The sequence below is a fragment of the Pinus tabuliformis genome, chromosome J (genome assembly GCF_031772625.1).
Source record: "Pinus tabuliformis cultivar Carrire ecotype Pingquan chromosome J, CPIR1, whole genome shotgun sequence".
NCBI classification, from domain to species: Eukaryota; Viridiplantae; Streptophyta; class Pinopsida; order Pinales; family Pinaceae; genus Pinus; species Pinus tabuliformis.
The window spans coordinates 976486704-976498585 of record NC_142295.1 but is presented as its reverse complement, the minus strand read 5'-3'; the positions used below and the strand labels follow the sequence as shown (position 1 = coordinate 976498585).

The window sequence follows — 11882 nt, the reverse complement described above, 5'->3', positions numbered from 1 at the left end:
GCGAAATCCTAGATTCCACATTTTCTAATGCATCTGTTTCTATGTTCATAACTCTAAGAACAAAGACAATATTGAAGTCATTAAAATGATTTATCAAACGCCATAACTCTTGTTGGTAATTTTTAAGATGTGGTGAAAGACAATGTATAATATGTCATACCTAAGAATTGACCACCTCTGAGTCATCGATTACCTTTAGAAACTCTACCTTCAGGTCAATAGCTTTCTTCAATCCAAGCATGAGCGCTTCATAGTTTGCAGTGTTATTGGTGCACTTGAACTCTAGATGACACATAAGGATATGCTTCTTATTATTCAGATCTGTAAGAACACAACCTGCTCCAGAATCATCCTATTTCTTTGAACCATCAACAAATAAAGAACAAATATTATGAGTTGCTAAGCTACTTCCCATACAACTATTATTACTAATACTACTACTAAGTACATCTATATTACATGTTTCATTTCCACCAACTAGAGAAGAAATAAGGAGTTCAATTTGTGTATCTAGTGGAAGGGGTGATGGTTGTGCCTGATAACACCCGAGGTCAGTTTCGAGAAAGAAATTCTCAAAAATCAAATCATCAAAAGTGATAGGTCCATTGTGGCCCTCAAGTGGTGTCACAACGTGCTTCATATATGGCTCAATGTTTACTCAAATTTGGTTATTCCTACCCTTGTATGGAAGGCACAAATGTGACCAGTCTGATGCAAACTATCCTTGTAATTTGCTAGACCAGTATCTGCTAAGTAATACACCATAGGCTTCTGGTATGTCCATAATTACAATATTTATACATTGGTGAACTCACTCATCTTTTGATAATCTGATAAGCACATTCTTAAGCTACCAATATCTTGGACAAGAGACCTGTCCAATTGGACAATCTTTGCATTGGTTTTTTTCTATTTCGCGTTTATTTTATTTTCTACTAATAAAGGAATTGCATTTACAGATGCAATAGAGTCTAATAAATAATCGTGGACATTATAATTGAAAATTTCAAATGTTAAAAGAAACAATAGGCATAGAATTTTTGATCTGATTTAGAAAATTAGTTTTGTTGTGATAAAATTCCTTTTCAGAATATAGTAAATGTTCTTAATGATTTATGAAATTATTTGCAAGTTTAAACATGGGTTTTTGAGTTCTTTTATGTAAATTTTATGTGCAAATTAACATAAATAAATGACTAAACAACAACATATAACAGACATAAACATCACACAAAACAGTATCATAGCAACACATGATGAAGGAGTTCACCCCTCTTGGGCTACGTCTCCTTGGTCCAGCTTCCAATGGCTTGGCCCTCTCTATTATGCTCAAAAGTGTGAATACATCAGTTTATAATGCTCAGAAAGCTCTGAAACTTGTTCCAATGGCTCCAGAATGCCCAAAAATGCTTGTGTAGCCTCTTTCTGCTCCTGATTTGGTCAAAAACTGAAGAAGTTATGGCCTTTCCCAATATTTTGCTAATCACACCGCAAATTCCCCAAAATCCAGCACCATCCTACAAATTTTCCCCAAAACACGCTAACAGAGCGACAATTTCACTGAATTTCAGGTGAAATTGTTGGATGCGTTAAATGTCCTCTAACGCCTTATATCCGAAAAATGTGGCCATATGGGGGCCACGTGTCGGGGCTAAGGTTAGTGGCCTGCCCTCGCTGGTCGGGCCCTTTGCTCCTCTCCACCGAAGGTCATGTGCCAGTGGTGCGACCAAGGGCCGGCCCAATCCTCGAATGGCACATTTATAATATTCAAATATATATTGACGACATATATAGTTAATAACCATGGTGACAGTGTATTGGTGGAAGGATTTGGACTATGTTGTAAGGTCATGAGTTCGACCCTTGCTGCTGCTGCCCAGACATCGATCCATAATTTTGGTGGCCCCGGAGCTACCACGTGGTGGTCTCTAGTTGGACCACGTGTTAGAGTGTGGTTGGCCACCAACCAACCAATCATAAATTACCAAATGGCACCCAATAAAAATGTACTTCTTAGCACAATACGATTCGTCGAGCCCGTTGAGCATTCAACTTGCCACATACACTTACCTAGTCAATGCTATGTGAGCGGTATGGATTGTTGTATGGGCTGTACATTTTTTTCAAAAATTCACCTATCTAGGAAAGTGAACAAAACATGATTCTAGGAGAATACGATGTCCATTTCGCGTGAAACGAGTTGCGCCGAATTCAGGATGATGAGTACTACATGGTCATCCAAGTTCCATACTGATCTAACAACTTTGAGTTTTGAGCACGTGATCATTCCTCCCCACTGGAAGCCTTTTGGACCCCAAAAGATCACTTTCAGTTGTCCAATAGGTGAGGGTACATTTTCCTCACCTTTCCAATCTCGATCCATTCATCACTGACTTGGAACTTGTGATCTATTTGAAGCTTTTTGAGCCTTATTTTGTACTTCCCTTTGGTCTTTTCAAGCTGATCTTGTACTGTTTGATGTACCATTTGGAGTCGTTCAATAAACTACTTGGCTTTGTCCATGTTACCATCAATAAAACATATTTATTAACTAGATGATACAACACATTTTGATGCAAATGGTAAACAAATTCCTCTACTTGATTCCTTTGACTCAATCTTGAATGTACATCTTGAAAGTGTGCATTTTGTTTATCATAACTTTCATGCAAAATAAAATGATGCTTGAAGAAAGTATTTACATAAATAATAGGCTTAGAAAGTACATCAACAAACTTGTCACTTATACCTTTCTTATTCCTTTTGACCAAGTGGAATAGTAGAAGAAAACCCATCCAATGAAAGTGCCTTTATCGCTACAACTTAATCACTGCTCCAGAGAAAATTTCTTAATGAAATGAAATGGGCATACCATGTTGCAAGAGGACTGCGCCCATGGCATAGTCGCATACATCAACCTGAAACTCAAAGGAATTTTTCAAGCCTAAAAGAGCAAGTATAAAGGTTGAACTGATCTTTGTTTCAAAGCATCAAATGCTTCTTGTTGTTTGCCTTCCCACTAGAAGACCTTTTGCACAATTGCCAAAGAATGCAAATGAGCTACAATAGAGGAAAATTTAACAAAAAATTTCCTCCAACATTGGGCTGCTCCCAAAAAAACTCTTACCCGGATGGCTATCTTTAGTGTTAACCAATCCAAATGGCATCAATCTTGGAGAGGTCTAAATTCAGCTCACCCTATCCAATATTATGGCCCAAGTACATCAAAGAAGCTTTGCCCAACTCATATTTTGACATCTTCAATAACAAATTTTCTTGACTTACGGCATCAAGTAATTTTCTCTCATACATGATATGTTCATAATGAAATTTTCTGTAAATGAAAATGTCATCCAAGTAGACTATCATGTCTATAAATGGCTTCAATACATCTTTATTCATATGCATGAAAGTAGTAGGATCATGACAAAGACCAAAAATCATAATGAGCCATACAAACAAACCTTTCTTAGGTTTGAATATCGCCTTCCAATTGTCTTCTTCAACAACTCTACTTTGATGATAGCCACTCCTTGAGTCCCATTTAATGAAATGCTTTCCATTCTTCTTGGGTGCCAAAATAATAGGTGCACCACATGGTGAAGGAAATGGTCGGATGATCCTTTTGTTCAATAACCCTTGGATTTTCTTTGTTATTTATGCACTTTCCCTTCTTGACATTCGGTGCATGTCAATGTTAGGAAGAAGACACTTATGCTGCAATGGTATTTCATGTTGGAATCTCCTATTGGGAGGAAATCCCTTTGCTATCTGAAACACCTCATCATCATGGTTAACTACATCAACCAAATCAGTTTTCAATTTTGAATTACAACCATCAAACACTTCATAATCAACATCAACATTGGGTTTGATTGTAATTCCCTACTTAATATTATCGTGCAAATTTTATTAGTGTTTAAATTACCTGAAATATTGACTTATAATTATCAAAAATATTGGTATATACCTACATTTGTGAAATTGTAATTTTTATTTACTAATATAAAATTTATTATTGTTATTATTCAATTCCCAACTTGTCTTCTCAAATTTAATTTTGGATAGGATATGGTATCCTTCCATTTATTCCAATTTAAATATCCATATCCCAAGGTGTCATCTCAAAATCTACTTGGGGGAAGATATGGTATTCTCCAATTAATTTCCAAATAAAATATCCATATCTTATCCCAAAAATGTCTCCTCAAATCTACTTGGGAGAAGATATGGTAAGAAAATTCAAGGATACTAAATGAAAGGATGAGGAGGTAGTCATGACATTAATGATAGGTGGTTGAGGTGGATGGGAGGAAGAGGCATAAAAGGGGAAGGATGATGAGAGGAGAGGGGGAATCCTTGGTCTTGGATTTGTTTTGGAGGATTTTGTTTTGAGGGAGGAATGTGGAGAAAGAGAAGGGAGAGAAGGAGGTCAAACTTGGATTTGGAGAGTGTTTTTTAACTTGGACACACTACATCTAGTTGGACTTGGGCTCGGAGGGCTAGGGAACCTGTGGAGGTTCCCTGGGCTAGGAATTACTTCCTAGTTGGTTGGGAGGCAAATCCAGTCAGGTAGTCAAGAGGAGCATCCCAACAGAGTCAGGAGCTCATGAGCATCTCAACTAAGCTATTGGAACATGTATTATCAGTCATTTATTTTAGTTATGTAAATTATTACAAGTTATACATGTTGTAGATTAAATTAATTTATGTTCATGCTTATGATGTTTTATAAACCTGAAATTTTCCTTGTTATGAAAATTAGTGAAATTTATTTGAATGAGTGTAGTAGTAGTTAGAGGACCTATAGTTGGGTCCTCACATGTGGTATCAGAGCTTAGGTTCAAAATCTGGACCTTGAAGCCTACCTACCCTAGATAAAAAAAATAAAAAAATGGAATTTTGTTTCCCTCATTAAATTTCCCGCGCGAGGAGGACTTCTCAACGATAATCCCACCGCTCCCACTCGGCCCATCGCTCATGACTGGACTCTAATTATAGACCATCAACCTACTCGAAGAGGAGGATGGTCACATGAAGCGAAGAAAGCCTTTACAGGAGCTCCCTTCTGCTACCTTTCCCTCAATTCAGAACTTTCTCCACACCGCCTCGCCTCGCGTTTCTGATGAAGCAGCCGAACCCTCGACCGACAGGTCGTGTGATCGAAACTCAGAAGAAGACGAACCCTTCACTGACTTCCCTTCTCCCTACGAAATAGACGAATATGGAATCCCTTGCGGTTCGGACCCAGAGCTCGAACACGACATCGTTAGCTCACCGTCAGGTAAACAGGCAAAAGTTTCTCGAGAAACCTTTGCTAATTCATTTTATGCAAGCGGCATCGATTGGTCATCCTTACGTCACATGGAAGCCGAGCCCAAGAGGAAGGCAAGCGGAAAGCTTGTGCAGACCAGCTTGTCTGCGCTGTGGGGGCTGAAGACAGAAGAAACTCCGTCAAATTCTGATTCCATTAGGGCCGAGGCTCCGTCGAATTCCACACAGAAAAGATCAAAAGCATATGAGAGTGGCAGGAATTTCATCCCTGGGACTACACGTTCATCTGTTAGAGCTTTCCCTTTCTATAAGAAAGTGACAACAAGCACTGGTCCCATGGCCCCATCTATTGTACATCTGCTACTACTCGTCTGTTAGCATTTTGTCTTTCAGTGGACACAAAGTTTATTCATGCTTTGGACGTAGATAGTCGACATGTTATTGATGGGATCAAAGTGCAGATGCTTGAAGCAAACCATTGTCCAGGAGCAGCTTTGATATATTTTGAGCTTAAAGTCGGTAGACATGTTCTCCGCACAGGTGACTTTCGAGCTTGTGAAGAAATGCAGAGCTATCCTGTCTTGAGAAATGCACACATCCATACTCTATATCTAGATACAACTTACTGTGATCCCAAGTATAGATTTCCACCACAAAAGACGTCATAAATTATGTAGTCAAGATTACAAAGAATGCACTTTCTAGGGACCCAAAAACACTAGTGGTGGTTGGGGCATATAGCATTGGAAAGGAGCGTGTCTTCCTTGGTATTGCGAAGGCACTTGGGGTCTAGATCCATGCTGATAGCCACCGAAGGCGTATACTGGCATCTTTGCAGTGGCCTGAATTGTCAGAAAGACTTTTCTCGGATGCAAGGTGTGCTATGTTGCATGTTCTGCCGATGTCATCCTTGCGTCCTGGGATTTGTGTGTCTGATCTCTTCCCTGGATATACTTAGATTCATATTACTTGAACTTTTGTTCTTCACTTCTTGCAAGTAAAGATAAAGGTTGTGTTGATAAGATGCCTTCTGCCATGACGTATCCATCAACATTGTTTTATCCTGCTCATAGTTAGATTCAAGATTAAGTGATATTTCATTTAATTTTTACACTGCTAGCATTTAGTTCAAGCTTTAATGTTGTGGAAACCAGTGTTGGCAGTTGGTCAAGCACCACTCAAGGCTGTTTAATCTATCATAAACATTTTGCTGCTAGAATATGAAGAGTATGCGTGTTCTGTGTAATTGTTATAATTATTGATTGCAAACAAGTTAGTGTGCATGTACTTTTGATTGAGGCAACTGATGGTGCTTGAGACGATTTCCTCAAGGCAAGTGGAATTTCACTGTTAACTGAGACCATTTGTCAATAATTGTTGATTGCAGATAGATTATTCAGGCTTCTTTTTTACTACAACAACTGATAGTGCTTGAAATGGTTTACTTTAGTAGATAGATACTGAGTGTTTTGTTGTGAAGGGATGGCATTTTGGGGACGTAAAGGAGGGATTCTCACATAGAACACCTGGAATTTTTCATGCACAACAATAGAAAACCCATTGCAACAGGACAATACTCTACGTTCTCTACATTTGAAACAAGTCTGTTCCTGACCATCTTTACACTGTATCAGTAAATACAATTCTGGTAACTCCTCTGCCTCGAGTGAATTTCGTTCCCTAACACTTGTGGCTTCTTAATTGCTTTCCTCCTTGGGTTCATCTGTTTCTCCTTCCAAGCAACATACCCCATCATCTCTCCTCTCATTACAATGTGAATGACCATTAGAAGTTGACTTGGTGGCACTTGATAACTGTTGTAATTTTTCATCTCCAAAAATGTGGATTTCTAGTTTAGATCCAATATCTTGCATACCATTTCCAGTATTTATTTGAGAATCTTTCTGAAAATTCTGTCTTGAAGTGCATAAAGAATTGTTCTGGAAACCTTTTTTAGAAACATTATATGGTTTTTCAATAATGCATTCACTTGTCTTTTCAATATTAGACTGAGAGCTATCTTTTCCACCATGCTTCAACCTATTTTCACCTTCTGAACATATAGGTTTGTATGGAAAGTCTGCTTCTCTATACAATCGCTTTTAACCTCTACTATTGTTACATTATTTCTTGTTGGTGATGGATGTGTATAATGTAATAAATAAGGAAAGTGTCATCCCTTAGAGACATCATAAACTAGCTGGTCAACAACGGGTCTGTTCAGAGAAGCTTTCTTCATATGAACAAATTGAAGTAAATCATACCTCAATGTTTCAATAGGATACTTCTCTAATGTAGAAATACAAGTGTTTTTATCTTCCATGAGCCATGACATCCATTTTCAAATCACTACCTTCGGAAAAATCCTCTTAACATAATTGAATTTTCAAACATTGTATATGAAGTAGAGTATTTAGGCCTATGAATGTTCTTAATCCAAGAATCTCTGTTGCTTTGGGAACTATTTATAATCTCCTATTCTCTCCCAAAAAGGTATGTCTTTCCATTGTTTACTTCAATATCAAAGAGATCGTGATCAAGTTATCGCAAATATCAAGGCTAGACTCAAAGGTTTTACATCATGTAGATTGCCTATCTCCCCAAGTCACATTATATGTATAAAAGTTATAGACATAAAAAAATTGCTTAACAATTTCTCTGTAGCTATTGAAGTAGTGGAATTGTTTCCTAGCAAGTCATATAGCTTAAAAGTTGCAGAGCATGCTTCTTCTACCAAGAAATGTTCAATTATGCTTCTAGCTTAGCCATCCTTGAATGTCATGGTACAGATTCCTCAACTACGACGTTGTAGATTTATCAGTATTTGTTGAGAAATCCTCCATAGAGAGATCCTCTGACCATGTTTCTAAACAATCGTGGGGTTTCAAAACCCATTTTGCAATTATTTTCCTTTGTTTATTAAACTGTGCATTTCTACATATATGAAATGGGACTATTTACATTACCTACGAGTTGTAAGAGACCTATTTCCAACGCCTTCTCTTGGCTTCCAGTTTCAAAACTCAACCTAAGTCGTCAATCTACTCCAGTTGATATCTAAGATTCTCAATTTTGTTCTCGCTTGAGGTAATAAGAAGTCACTTGATGTAATAAGAAGCAGTGCACCATCCTCCTAATCCAAGCTTCGAAAGAAATTTTCTTGAGGAATTGATAAAATTTTGGCCGAGTTAATAGAACATTTGGAAAAAAAAAAGGAGAAAATTGTGAGGAATATCATTATGGATAATATCAATCTTTGAAACAGATCTTCTCATATTTGTGGGAGAATTATCTTTGTAGCCATCTTCACTTATAACCATAAAATCAGTGGCTTCATTGTCAACCATGACAAGTCCAATTTCCAAACATTGAAATAATTTCTATAGGCACCTAGTAAAGCACCCCATGCATCAGCACTATGTTCTAGTGGCATCATTTGAATGAAGTAATATGCGTCGCCTAGGTGACCTGCATGCTCAAGAAGGTCAACCATGTATGAGAAATGCTCCATCACGAGTGTGATTTGATAATCTTGGGTCATGCAATGGAAATATTTCCACCCTTCAGGCTGACATGAGTGCATGCATTCAAAACACCGGTGAATGTGACATTGTCTGGCTCTACCAAAAAAAATTATTTCTTGTACAGATGCATTGGTAGGAATGCTTTCTGGCCACATCGGTATCATTACATGCACTACAAACCTTTCACATTTTCTGATTTTACCACCAATCTTCAAGGCTATCTCCATTGGAATCAAATCATGAGCACCTACGTTTTGTATGAGGGCCAATTGTAAGATGATCCCAGAAAATACGAGTTTTCAATATAAATAAAATGTTGAGAAGATTGGATGGCCTTCACATATTTTTTGTGAATGCTTTTATCGACTAGCAAGTTCTTTCAGCAAACAAGGTTTTGGTTTTGTGCATCATGAACAGACTTTGGAAAGCCTTTCACTAATCTCGAATCAATAAATCGGAAAACCTGTACATGCCAATTGTCTTGATCATCTTCCTTTGAAACCCATAGCTTAGGATCACCATCAGGAGGATTTTGTGTAGCACTAGGGCTAAGAATCCATGAAATGTGTTTAACTTTGATGAGTGAATCATCAGTATATCTATGAGCAACCTTCCTGAAACATTTACCAAACCTATGTAATTTTGTTTCTTTACGCCAACGTTGCTCAAAATTTGTGAGTATGTCGTATGCAGCTGGACCTTCTATTTTAGAGTGTAAATCATGCCATGGTTGCCTTGGCCCATGAGCATCAGCATTTGTTGGAAAAGTAGGATTATGATAATCTTCTTTGTAGACAGTCTCAAGATCCTTGAACAAACGATGCTCGGGAGTATCATAACGACCATCACAAATATCAAGCCCACCAATAAATGCAGTTATTTTTCTGTAGTTTCCATGAGCTTGTGATTCCACAATCACATTTTTCTGATGATGAGTATACAAGGTACCCACAACCTGTTGTTTGAACCAACTCAATTTACTACTTGCATAACGCGGAGCTAGCACACATTGAACCGATGAGTGCTTGAAGATTTTTTTTTGTTTCCTCATCATGTGTTTGCATAACTCCTTCCGTTTTCAGAAGCATATTGTGGTGTGAAGTTTTGTCATCCCAGACTAATAGAAGAACACAGACACCTTCTTGAGATTTAAATTTTAAAAGGTTCCCCAAGTTCAGATCTCCTCCTTCTGGAAATGGCCTTGTGGGTTCCCTCACAAGCTTTACTTTATGATATATGGACCATCCAGTAATGTAGACCAAATGATGGGCTTCAAGTATAGCATGGCAGATATCTTCCCAGCATTTTCCATGTTCAAACACCTTTCCGCCATCCAATGGAATTTTAGGAAGTAAGCCATCAACGACATGAGCATCCTGATAAACAGAAACCATCCCACCTTTACGCAGAGGAAAATAAGTATTGGGAACCCCACCACCATCTTTGCACAGAGCTTCATCTTCTGCTTCTGCTGGACGGAACTGAATTGACAACCTCAAAGCAGAATCGGGCTTAGGAGGCTTACCACTGGAATTAAGCACCGGAAACCAGTCGTCGATCTTGTCACCAATCAAAACCTTCTGGACAGGGATCACCACAATTCCTATGAGATCAGCTCCAAACAAAAAAACATCATTGTCCTTGACAATGAACTCCACATTCGATGCAAAATGAGCCAGGTCAACATGGAAATTCTCATCCAAGTGAGGATCTTGGTTGTTGCTTATGATACGGGTTTGCGCAACAGTTGCCCCTCCAACTTGGATCGAAACATAAGGATCTATAGTTGTAATAAAAAAAATTGTGGTGAGATCCATTACTTTGTCAGTGATCTTGGCTATTGGGTGATAAGAGGAAACATAATTATAAGATTTGGCATATCGGTAGTGAAGTGAGATGCATTCTGGGTTGTCAGAGTAAACTTAAATTCGATATTTCACAAGACAGTGAAGTGAAATTCGTAGTTTTTCTATGTTGGTGGGAAGAAAGAGAAAGCTACAGAATCCAAACCTATTGCAGAGTGCTGAAATGCCCTTTTGAAATTTCAGTTGGGCATTATGGATCAAGGTTGTGATTTCAATACGAAATTTAGTACATACGTACAAGGAGGAATCTGCCATTATTGATCATTTGTAGCTCTGGGATTGGTTTCAATCTATTTTTTGCTATTGGGTTGCAGTTTTTTGAGTTTTGGCTGAAACGTATGGTTCTGGGTGAATTCGAGGACATAACAGGAGGAATCTGGCATCATTGAGCATTTGCAGTTCTGGGATTGGTTTAAGGTTTCTGTTTCCTTTGGATTTCGGTGTTCTGATTCAATTGAAATGGTTGGTTCTGGGCGATTGAATGGATCTGAGAAGATGGATGATGTACCCTTAAATAAAAGCCCATCTCAGAAACCTGTTCTTCTGCACGGTAGTTTGGAAGTCTGGATTTATGAGGCAAAGGAACTGCCCAACATGGATATGGTATCGGAGAATCTAAGGCAATGCATCTCATTGCTTAAGACATGTACAATGAGAATCCGAAGGAGAGAGAGGAACCACCATGGTTTGTGCTTACATTCTCCTTGACACTTCCCTCATGACCCTGTTGATCACCTCTGGTTAGTGTTGAGGTGTCTTAAGGAAAGTTGTTCTTATGCGCACTTACCTAGTGTCGTTTCCCTCGAAATCACATAACCATGGGGGTTTATTACTATGATTTATTATTGATATCCCATGTTAGATAATGCACATTATGTCCTTGGTTGGCGTCATAATTTCTTGTTTGGAGGCTTGCATCTAGCACATATGGTGTTTGAAATGTGATTGAGGGCCTTGCATAACATTGCTCAAACATTGATTTACCCTTAGCACATTTATGATGAGGGATATCCATCAACTAAGAGTTTCCTTAAATATTGTTGGTTAATTATTGCTCCTTGACATAGTGAATTAGTTGTTGGGCATGTTTTCATGTGTTCATAGGGTTTCACTTGGTTTATTATTTAATGATTTTGATTGGTGAACCTTGAAGTAATACACCCACCCTTTGTTACATAATTGATGTCTCTTTTGGTGGATGTCTTGATGACATGGAAAG

At 38.2% G+C, this 11882-nt stretch overlaps 2 pseudogenes; one reads left to right on the top strand and one right to left on the bottom strand.

Annotated features, from left to right (window-relative positions):
• Positions 1 to 5034: 5034 nt before the first annotated feature.
• On the top strand, positions 5035 to 6232 carry LOC149230103 (DNA cross-link repair protein SNM1 pseudogene; annotated as a pseudogene).
• A 2352-nt stretch (positions 6233 to 8584) lies between these two features.
• On the bottom strand, positions 8585 to 10615 carry LOC149230102 (phospholipase D delta pseudogene; annotated as a pseudogene).
• Positions 10616 to 11882: the final 1267 nt, after the last annotated feature.